Source organism: Manis javanica, chromosome Y (genome assembly GCF_040802235.1).
Source record: "Manis javanica isolate MJ-LG chromosome Y, MJ_LKY, whole genome shotgun sequence".
In the NCBI taxonomy this organism is placed as follows: Eukaryota; Metazoa; Chordata; class Mammalia; order Pholidota; family Manidae; genus Manis; species Manis javanica.
Window position 1 is genome coordinate 4,213,412 of NC_133175.1, and position 20,880 is coordinate 4,234,291.

At 39.6% G+C, this 20,880-nt stretch overlaps 1 pseudogene; it reads right to left on the reverse strand.

The window, feature by feature from the left end:
• Window positions 1-7,184: 7,184 nt before the first annotated feature.
• Window positions 7,185-20,880, reverse strand: part of LOC118966994 (lysine-specific demethylase 5D-like) — a 105,816-nt pseudogene continuing 92,120 nt past the window's right edge.

Genomic DNA, 20,880 nt, shown 5'->3' on the forward strand with positions numbered 1-20,880 from the left:
CTTGGAGTGCATTCAAATAAAACTTTCCCTTCCCTCTGCTTCACTATTGTGATGGGGATAAGGACTGAGGAGAACAAACTCAACCCATAACAACAGGGTGTTGGTGGGCAGGGTTGAAGGCAATTGCTCTGCTTCGACAGCTGCTCCTTCTGCCGTATTCTGATGGACCTCCTCATAGTCTCTGGTTGCAGGGTGGTTGTGGCACATTGAGAAGCATGGGAGCTGAATGAGAGAAAAAGTGTGAACCAAGGAAGGCAGTTGTGGGGAAAATGGATATTTCTGTCGAGGATTCTCACCTGGTCTTAATGGTGCCCAATGTATCCTGCTTGCACATCAATGGATGTTGTTGTACTGGGGTCAGAGAAGCTGGTCAATCATGGGACTGCTGGCCCAGAGTAGAGATGGAGAGGAAATACCCATTCTATCCTCCCATCCATTCCTGGCATGTGTAATTGGTCAGGCATCTGCCAGTCACTAGGGTCCTACCCACTGAGTTCCTCCTAGTGCAAGGGGCAGTGGGTAGGAGACCATTCCCAGCCAGAGGGAGTTCTAAGTGCTGTGGGAGAGAGAGCCAGGTACCCGCCAGCTGGGGTTCCAAGCTGTGAGAATGGGGAGAGAGCCAAGAGAGCCACCAGTGTGAGTGAAGAGAAGCTGAACCATGAGAATAAACCACTTCAATCCCCAACTTCTTGCCCTTGCCTTTATTTTGGCTTCAGCAAAATTCATAGCAAACTTGCCCTTTGCAGGGAACCCCTCCTCTAGGAGTAACACAGTAATTAATACATGATTTACTGTGTGGCACTTGGTGAGGGTTTTAGGAGGGAGCATGTGATTCACAGGCTGAGAATCAAGGTGCAGGGACCACCACTCAGATACCAAGTTAGGTAGAGGAATTCCATAGGAGATATATGTAGGTGATGCTGCTTAGCAGCCCTGCAGGGATTCTGTAGGTCAGAGAGCTGCAATAGGAAACAGTGACTTGGGACCTTATAAACACAAGTTTTTATTATTCAGCAGATGTTACGTAAATATTTTCAGTATTTACAATCCAGGAAAATCTAAATGGCTAAGTTGTTTGGGCTTTTTTAAAATAAATAATTGGATGTGTACAATTTGACCCTGGTGTTAGTTGCTTTTTGGTTATTGCAGTTGAGAAACTAAGGGCCAAAACAGAACTGTCATCTTTGGTCCATTTGTTTCAACATGTGCTCTTGGAAGTGATGGAGGAAAAAGAATGGTAAAGGGCTTGGAGGAAGGACATAGGTCTAGTGGTCAATGTGCAAACAGAAATAAAAAGAGTGGTCAGGCTTTGATGGAGGAAAAGCAGGCAAAAGCAGTAATGGCTGGAACAGGATGCGGAGTCAGAGCTGAGATATTAGTATACATACATATTTCAAAGGTCAGAGGCAGAATTTAGTGCACAAGCTAAACAGCAATGAATTTTTATGGAAGAGGAAAAAATGTTTGAGAAGCAACAGTCAAGGGCAAGGAAAAAGTCTCAACTACAGCTTAGAATCAAGAAAAGCTACCAGAGAAAGCCATGGTCAATTCAGGAAGAAAGGCTAATAAAAGTTTCAAGGAGTAAAAGAAAAATAAAAAGCCCCTTAATGGGCCTACTAAATAAGGATTATCAACCAGAGCACAATGTAAAAAATCTTTATATATCTGAACTCTGGAGAAAACTTTAGCATCTTTGAAGTGGTCTCTTAGACCAGCGATCAACAAACTATGGCCCACAGCCAGTCTCTCAGCTGTTTTTATTTTCATACAGTTAAAGAAAAGATTAAAACTATTGGTACCATGTGAAAATTTTATGAAATTCAAATTTGTAAAGAAGATTATATTGCAACACAGTCATGCGCACTCATTTACATTGGAGAGCTAAAAATAACAGTGGATGGGACTTTGATTCTTTTGCACTGTTTGCTTGGAATACTATAAATCACAGTGATGCTGTTAAAATTTTAGGTAATGCTTCAAGTGCTGAATGTGTTGCTATAGCGTTTCTTTTCTAATTTGCTTAGAACTAGTGGAAACCCATCACTTACCAAAAAGTGGTATCAGGTATGGTACAGGCACCTGCATGCACTGTTACTGCATTAGGAGGCATTGTTTATTATTCAATGTCATAACTGTAAAAAGGTTACACTGTTGGAGCAGCAGATTCACAGATTCCAAGAAGGGACTAGTGGTTATGAAAAGGAAGGGTTTGGGGAGTGTGGGTGGGGATGGAGGGAGAGGAGTATTAAGGAGCATTATGATTAGCACACGTAATGTAGGTGGTCACAGGGAAGACAGTACAGCAAAGAGAAGACAAGTAGTGACTCTGTGGCATCTTTTACGGTGGTGGACTGTGACTGCAATTGGGTCCATGGTGGCGGGGGTTGGGACTTGATAATATTGGTGAATGTGGTAACCACAATGTTGCTCATGTGAAAACTTCCTAAGATTGTGTATGAATGATACCTTAATAAAAAATACTCTTGATATTACCAGATTAAGCACTCATTTCCAACCTATAGGAAAATAACAAAAAATAGAGCATCTTATCACAGAATTTCTCATAAAAATAGTAAATGAACACTAGAATGGAACCAAAGTAGTTTCCAAATGGTTTATGACACCCATTTACCAATGCTGTTGATTAAATCATATTTGATAGCAGCAGCTGAAGAAATGTGTCCAGAGAAGACTCAAAATAGTCTTTCATACAATGCAGTCAAATTTTGAGGATATTGGGAACAATAGTAGTCATTTAAAACATAAATTATTTCAAGTGGATTTCCTTGACAAGGTGACAGACACCACCAATACTTGATTTTGCTTTTGAGAAGACAGCGTCAAGTTTTAAATAACTTAATAATGAACCTTTATTAATATAGCCTGTATGGAATGGATATACACAAGAATATTTTACAACAGTTGAGAAAATACAAATTCAATGAAAAGTAAAGTAGCATCTGCTAAGATATGCTAGAACTGGTGGTAGTAAAAATGTGTGAACCATGTAAGAAAAAGTTACAAGGCTCTTAAAAACATGAAGTGTTTAAAGCTGATGGTTATTCATTGTATAACTGAAGTGCAAGCTCTGTGCAGAAAATATCTCAATCTACGTATGAAACAATAGTTTCAATATTGAACTTAACAGTAGTTGCTATGCCAAAATGATTCTCAAATGATGAGATGCTTATATAAAGTACAAGGAGCAAATGCTGCCTTTAAAACTGCTGGAATTCAAAAATCCATCAAGATCATCCACTACATCAACACAAAGAAGAAAGAGAACCACATGATCATCTCCCTAGGTGCTGAAAAAGCATTCAACAAAATTCAACATCCGCTCATGATAAAAACTCTCAATGAAATGGGTATAGAGGGCAAGTACCTCAACATAATAATGGCCGTATGACAAACCCACTGCCAACATTATACTTAACAGTGAGAAGCTGAAACATTTTCCTTTAAGATTGGGAATAAGACAAGAATGCCCACTCTCCTCACTTTTATCCAACATCTTTCTAGAGGTCCTAGCCACAGTGATCAGACAACACAAAGAAATAAATGGCATCCAAATTAGCAAGGAAGAGGTCAAACTGTCCCTGTTTGCATATAACATGATATTGTATGTAAAAAACCCTAAAGACTCTACTCCAAAACTACTCAATCTAATATGTGAATTCAGTAAAGTTGTGGGATACATAATTAATACACAGAAATCTGTTGCATTCCTATACATTAATGTTGAACTAACAGAAAGAGAAATCAGGAAAACAATTCCATTGAAAAGAATAAAATAACTGGGAATAAACCTAACCAAGGAAGTGAAAGACCTATACCCTGAAAACTACAAGAAACTCATGAGACAAATTAAAGAAGAAATCAATAAATGGAAACACATCCTGTAATCATGGATAGGAAGAATTAGTATTGTCAAAATGGCCATCTTGCCTAAAGCAATCTACAGATTCAATGCAATACCTATCAAAATACCAACAGCATTCTTCAATAAACTAGACCAAATAGCTCTAAAATTCATATGGAACCACAAAAGACCCTGAATAACCAAAGCAATCCTGAGAAGGAAGAACAAAGTGGGGGGAATTATGCTCCCTGACTTCAAGCTCTATTACAAAGCCACAGTAATCAGACAATTTGGCACTGTCAAAAGAACAGACCCATAGACCAATGGAACAGACTAGAGAGCCTAGATAGAAACCCAAGCACATATGATCAATTATGAGAAGGGAGCCATGACATACAATGGGGAAATGACAGCCTCTTGAACAACTGGTGTTGGCAAAACTGGACAGCTACATGTAAGATAATGAAAATGGATTATTGCCTAACCCCATAAACAAAAGTAAACCCAAATTGGGTCAAAGAACTGAATGTAAGTCATGAAACCATAAAACTCTTAGAAAAAAAACACAGCAAAAATCTCCTGGACATAAACGTGAGCCACTTCTTCATGAGCATATCTCCCTGGGCAAGGGAAACAAAAGCAAAAATGAACAGGTGTGACTATATCAAACTAAAAATCATCTGTACAGCAAAGGACACCATCAATAGAACAAAAAGACATCCTACAGTATGGGAGAATATATTTATAAATGTCATATCAGATAAAGGCTGACATCCAAATTATATAAAGAGCTCACACAGCTCAACAAACAGAAAGCAAATAAGCCAATTAGGAAATGGGCAGAAGAGCGGAACAGACAGTTCTCCAAGGAAGAAATTCAGATGGTAACAGTCACATGAAAAGATGCTCCACATTGTTAATCATCAGAGAAATGCAAATTAAAACTACAATGAATATCACCTAACACCAATTAGGATGGACATCATCCAAAAGACAAACAACAACAAATGTTGGCAAGGATCTGGAGAAAGGGGAATGCTTCTATGCTGCTTGTGTGAATGTAAATTAGTGAAACCATTGTCGAAAGCAGTATGGAGGTTCCTCAAAAAACAGATAAAAGAAATACCATGTAACCCAGGAATTCCACCTCTAGGAATTCATCCTAAGAATGCAGAAGCCCAATTTGAGAAAGACATATGCACCCCTATTTTTAATCCAGCACTGCTTGCAATAGCCAAGAAATGAAAACAACCTAAGTGTCCATCAGTAAATGAATGGATAAAGAAGATGTGGTATATCTACACAATGGAATATTATTCATCCATAAGAAGAAAAAAATTCTACCATTTGCAACAACATGGATGGAGCTAGAGGGTATTATGCTCAGTGAAATAAGCCAGACAGAGAAAGACAAGTATTAAATGATTTCACTCATCTGTTGAGTGTAGAGGCAAAGCAAAAACTGAAAGAACAAAACAGCAGCACACTCACAGAACCCAAGAATGGACTAACAGTTATCAAAGGGAAAGTGTAGGAAGGGATAAAAGGACAAAAAGAGCATTACAGTTAGCACACATAATGTAGGAGGGGGACACAGGGTAGGCAGTTGCAACACAGAGACGACCAGCAATATTTTTATAGCATCTTACTATGCTGATGGGCAGTGACTGTAATGAGTTATGTTGTGGTGACTTGATAAAAGGGAGAGTCTAGTAACCATAATGTTGTTCAAGTAATTGCACATGAATGAAACAGAAAAAAACTCCCTTGGAGAATTAATGTAAACTTTCAAAGAACCCACTTAGATCACAGATGGCTTTGCCACATTTGTTGGGGAGAAGGAGAAATAACACAAAATTTCAGAAAGTAATGCTTGTACTTAGATGAAATATCATTAACACTTTATGTACTTTAACCTGATCTGTATATTGCATAAAGATATCACTTAAAAGTACGATACTGAATAACTATGATTGAGTATTAACTGCCACAGTAGAAAACAAAGAGGGGAAGGAAAAGGGTCTAAAAGAAGGAGGGTGGCAGTGTTTACAGTGCAGATAAATAGTTAAGTTCTACATTGGCTATGATCAGCAAGAACGGAGGTGAAAATTTTGATTCAAGAGATTCAAATAAGGTCAACAACAGTAGTGATTGCTGAAAGGGATTGAGAGAAGTACAGTAGTCCATGATGGGATTGCTCAGACACAAGAAAAGAAACCCAAATTGACTGATGATCTTGTACTGGTCATGCCTGAGATATTTACCCATTAATCTCAGTGAATTCTTTCAACAGATGTATTATATCAGATATCATATTTCTCATTTGAATGAACAGGAAATGCTGAGAGATAAAGGAGCTTGTTCAACTGTATCAGATTTAGGACTCAATGTCAACTACATATGAGTAAAAGGAGATTGTTAGTTTTAAGCTAACTAAAACTATTTGAAAAAGAAAAAGGAAGGAATAATTCTTCTGTATTGCACAACTTATAACAGCTACAGTAAAATCAATACAGTGGAGTGTTAAAGGGACAGACATAATTATTAATAGAACATACATACAGACAGACACACGAGTAGAGCCAAACAGGTTTACCAACAAAGGAATGTGATCAAGTGAAATAAACTTTCAGTGAATGGTGCTGCAACATTTAAAACTACCCATGAGTCTTGACCTAGTTGCATCCCTTATATAAAAGTTAACACTCTTACCATGAAGAAAAAAGGATCGTGAGTTTTAAAACTATGTTTTCAAGTTTCCCAACTTCAGTCTTTCAACTTTTATATTCTGAGAAGTGTAAATCAGATGTAATCTTTTAAAACACACATATTATTTTTAATTAAATGAATCTAAAACTAGACCATCTGGAATCCAGAGTTTGTTTTGCTATTTTTTGACATTAATAAACAATTGCATCATTTAACCTTTTTTATTAAATGTGACATGTGGTGAGAAATATAAGTTGAGTTAATGTGGAAGAACTCTTAAAGCACCAAAATATGTTTAAGAAGAAAAAAGGACTATAGGGAAAATAGGAGAAAAACAAAAATGAGAAGATACATTTTCCTTTCTCAAGTTTTACTTGCCCAGTGTAGAGTCAAACTGGCTTAGTAAATACTCCCTTTTCGAAAGTACCAGTGTTGCTGGCAAGAGACTTTTGAAAAGAGTTGTACAGGACACTATACTTAGAAATTAAGGTTTACCTTTAGGAGTTAGGGCAGCCAAGCTCCTGTGACAAATTGTACATAGAAAACAAGATCAAGGACCCAGGAAGGCCGAAGAGCTGATGAGATTATAAAATTTTTATCATAACTGTTGCTGCTAAGGATAGGACTGGTTAGCAAATGGTTTAAAAAAAAAAGAAGACATTGCAGGGCCTGATTCTTTCTGTTGTAAGCTATTTCCCTTTCAAGGTGGGGCTGTTATCTGTATAGGATGTCAGAAATATATTTTCATGATCTGTTTCTTCCTCAAACTCTTCTTCCTCTTGGCCCTCCTCAGGCTTAATTCCTGAACTTCACGCCCTTTTTGACTCCAGCTCTTGTTGGATGGGATCCTCACTCTTTCTACCCAGATGTGCTTTCCACCACCACTGCTTCTCCCCTGCCCAGCTCCTTGTCCCACTTCCTTGGTGCTCAGGCTTCTCTAGCTACAATTACAAACAAATAAATAGAAAGTAATTGTGGGTCAGTGTAAGACCAGAACTTCCTGCCTACTTGGGTTAACCACCTAACCCATGATCCATCCCTCTCTTCACCTCCAAAAGTGTGTATATCCATTCCACATCTGAAGGCTGCCCAGCCTGAATCAGTTGCCGGATGCTGTGGTTCTCATCTAGGGTGACTTCAGGCAGGCCCCTCTCCAACATGAGCCCTTCTAATGGTACCTGTGTTGCCTCACTCAGCTCCAATACAGGACCAGTCAATTGTGGCAACAGTGAGGATAGCAGTTCCAAGTCTGGGGGTGTGGGGACAGGCTGGGTTAGATGCTGCTACTGCTCATATGCCCAACACCTTAATAGAAGAGAGGGCTATACTGGTCACCCTGTGAATAACCTACCTCCTCTACAGCTACCTTTTTCACCTGGACCCAGTTCTGGAGTTATCTTTTCACAACAGGTCTAATTGTCTCCATTCTCTAGCAATGGCTGCCCCTGTGTATTTGAGGAAGAACAAGTCAAGTAACAGAAGAACCAGGCCCCATTCTCCCCAACCCCAAACGTGGTACCCTCCACCACCTGTAGGAGGTGACACATGAGGCTAATAGGTTACAGTTTAGAGATTTGGATGGGATGCAGAATGAGGCAAGGAGGCTACACCACAGGAGACTGAAAATTAGAGAACAAGGACAAGCTGCAGCCTAAAAGGGGATAGCGCTGGAGACAAAAATCTTAAGGACAAGAACTGAGATGGGCAGCTAACCTTTGAAGTGTCCTTGCTACTACTATCTCTGAGAGGGTCAGAGGGGGCAGGGGCTGAAATTTAGATGGGATCTCCTCAGATCTGGGTTCAGCCTGAAGCTGCTGGTGAAGCACAGCCAGCCATCCCTACAGAACAGTCACATCCTCAGAGGCCAGAGCCTGCCTGGTATGGTCTTGCCAGCTGATGACCCTCTCTGTGAGGCACTGTAGGCCCTCTTCATGAGGAAGCTGCACAGCCAGTCTCTGCAGAGCTACCAGCCGTGCCAGAATGGTATCCAGGTGTGGGTGCCGAGCACATATGCACAGTAGACATGACAATTTGGTGCTCCTCTCACCAGACCAGCAGTGGGGATTAACTGGAACTTGGCTTTGGAGAGCTGAGGAGGTGGGATACTGAGACACATCACCCATGGGAATAGTCCTGAGTGCAGAGCTCCCACTCCAACTTGCACCTGCCCACACATACAGATGGAGGCTGTAGAGAAAGCTGTGTTTGATGACACCAGTGCACTGGACTTGGCAGAGTTGGTGAGACTCAGCTGAAGGATACCCTCCTTCTCTTTCCATTCCTCTTCCTTGAAGGGCATGATCTGCCATGCCAAAGACAGGAGGAGAGTAGATCAGGAGCCTAAGCCCTCTTTTCTCTGGTATGATTAACACATCTGGAAAGTAAGGCTTGGGTCCTCTGTCCATCAGTGGTCACCCATCTCAGACACTATCATTGTTAGGTGGTTCTGAGCTGGGCTCAAGCTCCTTACTATGGAATCTGGGTCCCCAAGTTCCCGTGCAGATGGTCCCACAGGTCTGTGTCAAATCTGTGCAACCTCAATCCTTCCCCATCCAGTGGCAGCCCTTGGTGCTGTCTGAATCAGCATCTGCACATGGGCACAGTGCCTTAGGGAGGCAGAATAAGGATTACTGGGCTTCTCCTACCCTCTAGTACCATTTCTCCTGTCCCCAGAACCTCCAGATCCCCACATTCTCATATTATCATCTTACAATAGCCAGGTCAAATGTAGGAGAGACTGCAGTTCAGGGTCACAAGCCTCAACTCCAGCAGTAAAAAACAAGAATTTGTCTTGAGGAACATCTTCGATGCTTTCTCCCTCCAGGAATGTGCTGTCAGGACCTGTGGCTCGAGGTGTCTTGGCTCCTCCAAACCTACAGTTAGGTCCTGGCCCACAGCCACCAAGCCCTCCAAATCATCCAAGTAGAGGTAGTGGTCACCATTATGGGATGAGAAAGCTCAACTAAATTACTTCACCTACTGTGTGAACACTTGTGCTAAGCAATGATGAGAATCATTCTGCATATTCATATGGAAAATTTACACACTACTCTGAGGAAAAATGGGATAGCAACTCCTTTTCTCCCAAATCTCCTATTTTCACTGCCTCAGAACATAATGTTTCATTCAGTTTGGCTTTTATTTATCTGGCTCTCTCCACATCCACACTGTGTACTCATCTCTAGGTCCATGCCTATGCTTCTCCTTCTGCTGTTTCTACCCTGATATCCTCAGCTGCTCCAGGCATCCACCCAACCTACCACCTCCACTTTCCACCACAGTACAACTGAGTTAATTTTTAAAACAATCTGAGGTGGAGTTATCTTTCCTGTATTTCTATACATGCAATAGGGAAGCAGGAAACATGGTCCTCACTTGGATCTCATCCACATCAGCAATCCACACATGTGCTTTAGTCACAGACTCTTTGAGGGCCCAGATGTTAAGCAGATGAACAGAGATGTTTTCTGTTTCACAGATTATGGATTCCAATGTAGTTGTGGAATGCTTCTGCCTATAGCACTTAGAAAAACAAGAAAGTTATATGTATATATGCATTTTTTTGTCTTAGGTTCTCCTAAGCATAACCAAAAGCATAACCAACAAAAAGTTCAAAAGAGTAAGTGAGTAACAACCTCCCAAGTCTAAAGAACTATCAAAACATTGAAGCAGACATGTGACTCTCTTATAAATCAGATCTGGTATGCATTACCTGAGAATTAACTCAGTCCAGGAATATTTCCAGAATTACTGCTTTTAACCAGTCAGGGTATGCATATGGGGATGGATGACATACCACACCAATCCATTACAGTTAAACAGATGCCTAACTGGGAGTCTGGTGTCAATTTTAGCGACTTAGTGTTACTTAGGATCACTCCCAAACACTCAGGACAGGAGTCAGGGTACATATGTGAAAAGACTGGGCCCTACCTTTCCTCCTGGAAGAAATGTGCCTTTTCTTCCCAGAGCTCTGCAATGATCAGCAGCTCCTGAAACTCAGTTGCAGATTTGTCTGTAGGAGGGCTAGATGCTACTTTTGCACCCATAACCAACAGCCCCTGCATGATGTCCATTGAGCCTCTATGGGCTGAAGGGTACAGTGGTTGCCTCAGCTCACCTAGCCATTGTGCCTGCTCCTCCTGATGTAGAGCTCATGGGCTTTCAGGTACCTCCACACACAGCTGCTGCCCCTTTCCAACAGGAACCATAGTAACCCTAGACTGGAGGCCAGTGAGGCCAGGGCCTCTTGGGCCTCAGCCTGGTAGGCCTCTATCTGTTCCAGGACACTCTGCAGAGATATAGCATAGATTCTTTAGTCATCTAAATATTCAATAACCTGGCTTTGATCTGCTCTCCATCTTCTCTCAAGTATATAATGTTGATTTACACTTACCTTCAACCCTGTCCTAAGACGTGATTATTTAATATCAACAAAGTTCCTTACTTACCACAGATACTTCAGCCTCTTCTCTAATTATTTGAAATTTATTTTTCCAGGTCCACTTTAACCTTATCCTTCTAGAAAGCTAGAAATCTTTCTGAGACTCTAAAGTCTGAAAAAAATCTCCTGTCCTCTTCAGATTCTCCATTTCTAAGAGTTAGACCATTATGTAGCCCTTGGCTTAGAGTCTTTACCAATTTTTGTTTGTAAGTATGACCACTTGCACTGTAAGTTGCTGGGATAAAGACATATTATCTACTAAGAAAGACATCATGACTATAAGGAGGTACTTACAACAAGCAGGTTCTCAGGCCTTTCTGGCACCTCAGACATATCATCTGTGAACAAGGATTTCATCTTGCCATGCCTCTCCTCACCTTAACCTCTGCAATACGATGCATGGCACAGGGCCGGCTGCCCATTTCATCAAGAAGGTCCAGAAGGTCAGTCAGGTTCAGCTGTGGGGTTTCAATCCTGCAGAATCAGACAGAAAGGACTCACTCAGTGCACCTGCTAAGGTCTTACTTTATGTATTCTGAAAAATCCAACATCCCTATTTCTTTTCCACATTCAAGTAACTTTTAAAGGTATTCTTCTAAGTTTTAGGATTCCAAACCAAAAAGATCGAAAAAAAGTTTGAGGACATCTTACATTTGGAAGAAACTTTAAGCACAGAAGAGACTGAAGATACCAAACCAAGAGAATTCTAACATCTTAGGAAAAGCAATATTGTGGAGTCTGGAGTACCATTAAAGAATGGAAATAAATAAAAACAGATTCTTTTTAAGAGAACAAAAATGTGAGATGGTCCCTAAACAGTTTTTGTTTCCTAGAGTGATTCAGTTAACAAATCAAAGAATGTCAAAATGAACAATGAGAGGAGATGAAAAAGTAAAAGCCAACAGAAGTCACAGTACTAGCTTATATGGTGAGACTGGAGATAATAAATCTATGGAAATAGGTACCAAAAATTTTTAATAAAACACATGGAAGAGTCCTGAAGCAAGGCATTTTGTGTGGTAACAGAAAAGCAATAAAATAATAATGGATACCCTAGACAAGAAGAGTTCACTGTGTCACATGTTCTAAGGGATGGTAAATTATAGGCTGTATTCCCTGAGTACAATTTTCTGCAAAGGAATGACTGATGAGGCCAGGAAGTTACAGATGAGAACCTGAGACAGATTAAAAATGTTAAACCCAGGGCCACATGCTATGAGTATCATGCAGTGAAAAGAGGAAAGGTCTTATTTCTTTTAAAGAAGGGAAAGAGGGACAGGCTCAAGATAGCAACAGGAGTAGAGTGGTAGAACTCTCCTCCCAAAACCATATATATTATTGAAAAGAAGAAAAATACGATTCCTAAAGGGAGACCAGAAGATACAGTGAAATAGCCAGGCTATACCTACATCTGCAAGAACTCAGCATCTCACGAAGGGAGTAAGATACAATTCCATGACACAGTGGGATGTGAGCACACCCCCAACCAGGTTCACTAGTGGGAGGAAATGTTGTGCCCCATTTCCTTGAGACCCCACATGGAGTCGCAGTAACCAGGCTCAGACGCAAGATGCCAGAGCAAAATAGGTCTTTATTGCTAGCTCGAACTAGGGTCTGAGTGGCCCGTCAAAATACAGGACTCAGTCTGAGACCCTGAACAAAGTTCCCTTTTTGCATTTATACTGTAGCAAAAAACAGGAAGGGGCTTTCCAAGGGGGGTGGTTTATTGTGACCTCAGCTGATTGGCTGAGGAGGGTCAGGGTCTTGTTGCACAGGTTACTGGGCGTGGTTTCTGTGGGAATGGGCGTGACTTCTTACTCAAGATGGAGGACACAAAATGGAGGCAGTTAGTTAGGCTTCAAGCTAATCTTCCAGGGGTCCCACAGAAATAGTCAGAGTGGGGTGGAAATGGGCACACAGGACTGCTAAATAACCAACCCTAATAATCTGGACTGGGAGCACAGACACACATTGTGTGGTGTACTGGACATTAGAGAAAAGTAAAATCTGAGATGGTTGGTAGAATTCCAATCTTTGGAATTTACTGAGGCTCTTTTTGTGGCCTAGTATGTGGTCTATTCTGGAGAATGTTCCATGTGCACTTGTGAAGAATGTGTATCCTGCTGTTTTTGGGTGTAGAGTTCTGTAGATTTCTGTTAGGCCCATTTATTCTAGTGTGTTGTTGAGTGCCTCTGTGTCCTTACTTATACTTTGCTTGGTGGATCTGTTCATTGGAGTGAGTGGTGTGTTAAAGTCTCCTCAAATGAATGCACTGCATTCTATTTTCTCCTTTAATTCTGTTAGTATTTGTTTCACATATGTCTGCTCCTGTGTTGGGTGCATATGTATTCATAATGGTTATATTCTCTTGTAGGACTGCCCGCATTATTGTTGTGTAGTGTCCTTCTTCATCTCTTCTTACATTTTTTGTTTAGAAGTCCATTGGGTCTGACATAAGTACTTCAGCCTCTGCTTTTTTTCTCCCTATTGTTTGCATGAAACATCTTTTCTCCATCCCTTCACTTTTTAAAATTTTGTATCATTTTTCTAAATAACATCAGGAAGATTCTGTCTACTAGACTCTGACCATCACTAAGTTCTCCCCACATACCCTATTACAGTCCCTGTCAGTCAGCGTAATAAGATGCTATAGAATCACTACTTGTCTTCTCTGTCCTGAACAACCCTCCCTGTGCCCTGCACCACTACATTATGTCTGCTAACAGTTATACCACTTCTTTTTTCCCCTTATGCCTCCCTTCCCATGAGTCCAACCCAGTCCCTTTCCCTTTGGTAACTGTTACTTTATTCTTGGGTTCTGTGAGTCTGCTGCTGTTTTGTTACTTCAGGATTTTTCTTTGTTCTTTACTCCACATATGAGTGAAATCATGTATAGTGGTCTTTTCCTGCCTGACTTATTTCACTGAGCATAACACCCTCTAGATCCATCCATCCATGTTGTTGCAAATGGAAGGATTTGTTTTCTTCATATGGCTGAATAATGTTCCATTGTGTATATGTACCACACCTTCTTTACCCATTCATGTAGTGATGAATATTTAGGTGGCATCTATTTGTTGGCTATTGTATATAGTGCTGTGATAAATATAAGGGTGCATATGTCTTTTTGAAACTGGGTTGCTGCATTCTTGAGGTGAATTCCAAGAAGTGGAATTCCTAGGTCAAATAGTATTTCTATTTTGAGCTTTCTGAGGAACCTCCACACTGCTTTCTGCAATGGTTGATACTAATTTACATTCCCACCAGCAGTGTAGGAGGGTTCTGCTTTGTCCACATCCTCTCCAACTTTTGTTGTTTTTCTTTTGATTGGTGTCCACCTTTACTGATGTGAGGTGACATCTTGTTTTGATTTTAATTTGCATTTATCTGATGATTAGCGACGTAGAGCATCTTTTCAACTGCCCATTTGCAATATAAGTTTCTTCTTCAGAGAAGTGTCTATTCTGATCCTGTCTCCATTTATTATTTGAATTATTTGCTTTTTGTTTGTTGAGGTGCATAACTTCTTTATATGTTTTGGATGCCACACCTTTATCAGATCTGTTATTTATGAATATATTCGCCCATACTGTTGGATATCTTTTTTTCTATTGGTGGTTTCCTTTGATGTAGAGAAGCCTTTCAGCTTGATAGAGTCCCACTAGTTAACTTTTGCTTTTGCTTCCCTTGCCCAGGAAGATATGTTGAAGAAGAAGTTGCTCATGTATATGTTCAAGATATTTATGCCTGCTGTTTCCTAAGAGTTTTTTAAAAGTTAATTAATTAATTAATTTTGTTGTCATTAATCTACAATTACATGAAGAATATTATGTTTATTAAAGTCCCCCCTTCACCAAATCACCCCTCACAAACACCATTACAGTACTGTCCATCACCATAGTAAGTTGCTGTAGAATCACTACTTGTCTTCTCTGTGTTGCACAGCCCTCCCCATGGCCCCCCGCCACATTATACATGCTCATCGTAATATCCCCTTCTTTTTCCCCACCCTTATCCCTCCCTTTCTCCCCAGTCCCTTTCCCTTTGACAACTGTTAGTCCATTCTTAGGTTCTATGATTCTGCTGCTGTTTTGTTCCTTCAGTCTTTCTTTGTTCCTATAGTCTTTGGGTTTGAGGTGAGTTTCTTCTAAGCAGCATAGAGATGGGTCTTGCTTTTTTATCCATTCTGTTACTCTGTGTCTTTTGATAGGGACATTCAGTCCATTTACATTTAGGGTGATTATTGAAAGATATGTACTTATTGCCATTGCAGCCTTTAGATTCGTGGTTGCCAAGGTTCAAGGTTAGCTTCTTTAGTATCTTACTATCTAATTTAACTCACTTATTGAGATATTTTAAAAACTGTCTAGTCATACTTTATTTTTCTCCCTTCTTATTCCTCCTCCTATATTCTTTTTTTTGGAGAGGGCATCTCTCATATTTATTGATCAAATGGGTGTTAACAACAATAAAATTCTGTATAGGGGGCTCAATGCACAATCATTAATCCACCCCAAGCCTAATTCTGGTCAGTCTCCAATCTTCTGAAGCATAATGAACAGGTTCTTACATGGTGAAAAAATTCTTACATAGTGAATAAGTTCTTACATGGTGAACAGTACAAGAGCAGTCATCACAAAAACTTTCAGTTTTGATCACGCATTATGAACTATAAACAATCAGGTCAAATATGAATATTTGTTTGATTTTTATACTTGATTTATAAGTGAATCCCACATTTTTCCCTTTATTATTATTATTATTAATTATTTTTAATAAAATGCTGAAGTGGTAGGTAGATGTAAAATAAAGGTAGAAAACATAGTTTAGTGTTGTAAGAGAGCAAATGTAGATGATCAGGTGTGTGCCTGTAGACTATGTGTTAATCCAAGCTAGATAAGGGCAATAAAGCATCAACGGATGCAGAAGATTTCTCTCAAAGCAAGGGGGCTTAGGTTCAAAGCCTCACCTCTGTTGATCCCCGATTTCTCACCTGATGGCCCCCCTGCAACTGTGCCTGTATTAGGTTGTTCCTCCCTTGAGGAATCTTACCCGTCTCTGGCTAACCAGTCATCTTCTGGAGCCATACAGGGAAACGTAAAGTTGGTAAATGAGAGAGAAGCCATATTGTTTGAAAAGATTAGCTTTTTACTTCTTTGCAGATTTATGCCCTGTGGCTTCTATGCCCAGCATTTGTCTTGAGGTATCTTTACCACTTTGAGGAATTATGATACTCAGTAATTTTCTATATGAAGCACGAATTCAATTTAAGTGTTGTAATTAGGAAGGAAGAAGAAAAGCTATAGAGGTAGCAGACAGAAGAAAACATGGGACTATTGATTATTTCTTTGACATATCTTCTTGTAGAGTAACTTAAACATGTATAGGTTTTAAACTATTAATTAAATTGTGCACACACATTAACACAATAAGAATACAGTTACATAACCAAAGCAGATCTATAATTACCAGCCATCTCCAGTGAAGCCAAGAAAACCAGTTAGGCACCCTGGGCATTTGTGAAAATTTGTCTATGATATGATGGATATTGTCCAACTGTACTTGAACAGTCTGAGGGAAATCAGACAAATTAAAACAACCCATTCCTGGGAACTGTTCACATCCCATATTTTCTTTTAACCATAGATAGTCTGAAGTTGTAAGATTTTGGAGCCCAACAAATTGCACTTCTCCTAATTCTTGGTTGAGTTCCAACAGTATAGATCCAGTCAAATTTGTTGTTTTACTATATGCACAGGCCAGTTTAGATATCTCCTTCTTCATTCCAATGGCAAGTCCAGGAACCGGTGGGATGAATGCAGCTACAACTGCAGCATCACCTGGATCTTTGTTAAGGTATTTTGACGATCATGTTCTGGAATGACTCTTCCAGAGACTGCTGATGTTGGAAGTTCTTCTTCATATCGTATCTTAGTTCATTTTCTGGGTATCCAAATTAGGCTTTGATCCTCTGTATAAACACAAACGGACCCTTTGCCCACACTTTGACATACCCTTTATACCACTGTGTAGAGCTCATTGGAGGTCACCACACAGGAACTGCTATTGTTTTTTTTTAAGAGAAAGGAATATTATCAGAAAAATGTACCTACATCAAGAATCATATGACACCCTTTTAGTGATCAAAATTAAGGATATTTAAAGCATGCATTAATCATTGATTTACAGTTAGTTTTATCTATAAGGGAGTAATCCCTCTTTCTTTCTTTCTTTCTTTCTTTTTTCTTTCTTTCTTTCTTTCTTTCTTTCTTTCTTTCTTTCTTTCTTTCTTTCTTTCTTTCTTTCTTTCTTTCTTTCTTTCTTTCTTTCTTTCTTTCTTTCTTTCCTTTTCTTTCTTTCTTATCATTAATCTGTACTTACATGAAGAATATTATGTTTGCTAGGCTCTCCCCTATAGCAGGTCCCCCCTATAAACCCCGTTGCAGTCACTGTCCATCAGCATGGCAAAAAGTTGTAGAATCACTACTTGTCTTCTCTGTGCTGTACAGCCCTTCCCTTTCTCCCAATACCCCCCATTATGTATGCTAATCTTAATACCCCCTTCTTTGCCCCCCCTTATTCCTCTCTACCCACCCATCCTCCCCAGTCCCTTTCCCTTTGGTACCTGTTAGTCCATTCTTGGGTTCTGTGATTCCACTGCTCTTTTGTTCCTTAAGTTTTTCCTTTGTTCTTATACTCCACAGATGAGTGAAATCATTTGGTATTTCCCTTTCTCTGCTTGGCTGATTTCACTGAGCATAATACCCTCCAGCTCCATTCATGTTGCTGCAAATGGTAGGATTTGCACTTCTCTTATGGCTGAGTAGTATTCCATTGTGTATATGTACCACATCTTCTTTATCCATTCATCTACAGATTGACATTTCGGTTGCTTCCAATTCTTGGCTATAGTAAATAGGGGTGCATCTGTCTTTCTCAAACTTGATTGCTGAGTTCTTAGGGTAAATTCCTAGGAGTGGAATTCCTGGGTCAAATGGTAAGTCTGTTTTGAACATTTCGGTGAAACTCCATACTGCTTTCCACAATGATTGAACTAATTTATATTCCCACCAGCAGTGTAGGAGGGTTCCCCTTTCTCCACAGCCTTGCCAACATTTGTTGTTGTTTGTCTTTTGAATGGCAGCCATCCTTACTGGTGTGAGGTGATACCTCATTGTAGTTTTAATTTCCATTTCTCTGATAATTAGTGATGTGGAGCATCTTTTCATGTGTCTGTTGGCCATCTATATATCTTTTTTGGAGAACTGTCTGTTCAGTTCCTCTGCCCATTTTTTAATTGGATTGTTTGACTTTTGTTTGTTGAGGTGTGTGAGCTCTTTATATATTTTGGACGTCAAGCCCTTATCGGATCTGTCATTTAGAAATATTTCTCCCATACTGTAGGATTCCTTTTTGTTCTATTGATGGTGTCTTTTGCTGTACAGAAGCTTTTCAGCTTAATATTTTCCCACTTGTTCATTTTTGCTGTTGTTTTCCTTGCCTGGGGAGATATGTTCAAGAAGAGGTCACTCATGTTTATGTCTAAGAGGGTTTTACCTTTGTTTTTCCCACCAGTTTAATGGTTCCATGACTTACATTCAGGTCTTTGATCCATTTTGAGTTTACTTTTGTATATGGGGTTAGACACTGGTCCAGTTTCATTCTCCTACATGTAGCTGTCCAGTTTTGCCAGCACCATCTGTTGAAGAGACTGTCATTTCGCCATTGTATGTCCATGGCTCCTTTATCAAATATTAATTGACCTTATATATTTGGGTTAATGTCTGGAGTCTCTAATCTGTTCCACTGGTCTGTGGCTCGGTTCTTGTGCCAGAACCATATTGTCTTGATTAGTATGGCTTTATAGTAGAGCTTGGAGTTGGAGAGTGAGATCACCACTACTTTACTCTTCTTTTTCAGGGTTGCTTTGGCTATTCGGGGTCTTTGGTGTTTCCATATGAATTTTTGAATTGTTTGTTCCAGTTCGTTAAAGAATGTTGCTGGTAATTTGATAGGGATTGTATCAAATCTGTATATTGCTTTGGGTAGGATGGCCATTTCGATGATATTGATTCTTCCTAGCCACGAGCATGGGATGAGTTTCCATTTGTTAGTGTCCCCTTATTTATCTTAAGAGTGACTTGTAGTTTTCAGAGTATAGGTCATTCACTTCTTTGGTTAGCTCTATTCCTAGATATTTTATTCTTTTTGATGCAATTGTGAATGGAGTTGTTATCCTGATTTCTCTTTGTATTGTTTCATTGTTAGTGTATCGAAAAGCTACAGATTTCTGTGTGTTAATTTTGTATCCTGCAACTTTGCTGTATTCTGGTATCAATTCCAGTAGTTTTGGGGTGGAGTCTTAGGGTTTTTTATGTACAATATCATGCTATCTGCAAATAGTGAGTTTAACTTCTTCTTTACCAATCTGGATTCCTTGTATTTGTTTTGTCTGATTGCTGTGACTAGGACCTCCAGTACTATGTTAAATAACAGTGGGGATAGTGGGCATCCCTGTCTAGTTCCCCATCTCAGTGGAAAAGCTTTCTGCTTCTTGCTGTTCAGTAAAATATTGGCTGTGGGTTTATGATATATGGCCTTTATTTTCTCGAGGAACTTGCCCTCTATTCCCATTTTGCTGAGAGTTTTTATCATGAATGGATGTTGAATTTTGTCAAATGATTTTTCAGCATCTATGGAGATGATCATGTGGTTTTTGTCTTTCTTCTTGTTGATGTGGTGGATGACGTTGATGGATTTTCCAATGTTGTACCATCCTTGCATCCCTGGGATGAATCCCACTTGGTCATGGTATATGATCCTTTTGATATACTTTTGAATTCGGTTTGCTAATATTTTATTAAGTATTTTTGAATCTATGTTCATCAGGGATATTGGTCTTTAGTTTTCTTTTTTGGGGAGTCTTTGCCTGGTTTTGGTATTAGGGTGATGTTGGCTTCATAGAATGAGTTTGGGAGTATTCCCTCCTCTTCTATTTTTTGGAAAACTTTAAGGAGAATGGGTATTATGTCTTCTCTGTGTGTCTGATAAAATTCCGAGGTAAATCTGTCCAGCCAGGGTGTTTTGTTCTTGGGTAGTTTTTTGATTACCGTTTCAATTTCTTTACTCGTAATTGGTTTGTGTAACTTTTGTGTTTCTTCCTTGGTCAGTCTTGGTAGGTTGTATTTTTCTAGGAAGTTGTCCATTTCTTCTAGGTTTTCCAGCTTGCTGGCATATAGGTTTTCATAGTAGTCTTTAATAATTCTTTGTATTTCTGTGGAGTCTGTTGTGATTTTTCCATTCTCATTTCTGATTCTGTTGATTTGTGTTGATTCTCTTTTTCTCTTACTAAGTTTGGCTAGAGGCTTATCTATTTTGTTTATTTTCTCAAAGAACCAGCTCTTGGTTTCATTGATTTTTGCTATTGTTTTTTTGCTTCTCAATTCTGTTTATTTCTTCCCTGGTCCTTACTATGTCCCTTCTTCTGCTGAATTTACGCCTCATTTGCTCTTCTTTTTCCAGTTTCGATAATTGTGATGTTAGCCTATTCATTTGGGATTGTTCTTCCTTATTCAAGTGTGCATGGATCGCTAAGTACTTTCCTGTTAGGACTGCTTTGGGTGAGTCCCACAGAAGTTGGGGTTTTGTGATGTTGTTGTCATTTGTTTCTGTATATTCCTTGATCTCTATTTTAATTTGTTCATTGATACACTGATTATTTAGGAGCATGTTGTTAAGCCTCCATGTGTTTGTGAGCCTTTTTGTTTTCTTTGTAGAATTTATTTCTGCTTTCATACCTTTGTGGTCTGAAAAATCGGTTGGTAGAATTTCAATATTTTGGATTATGCTGAGGCTCTTTTTGTGG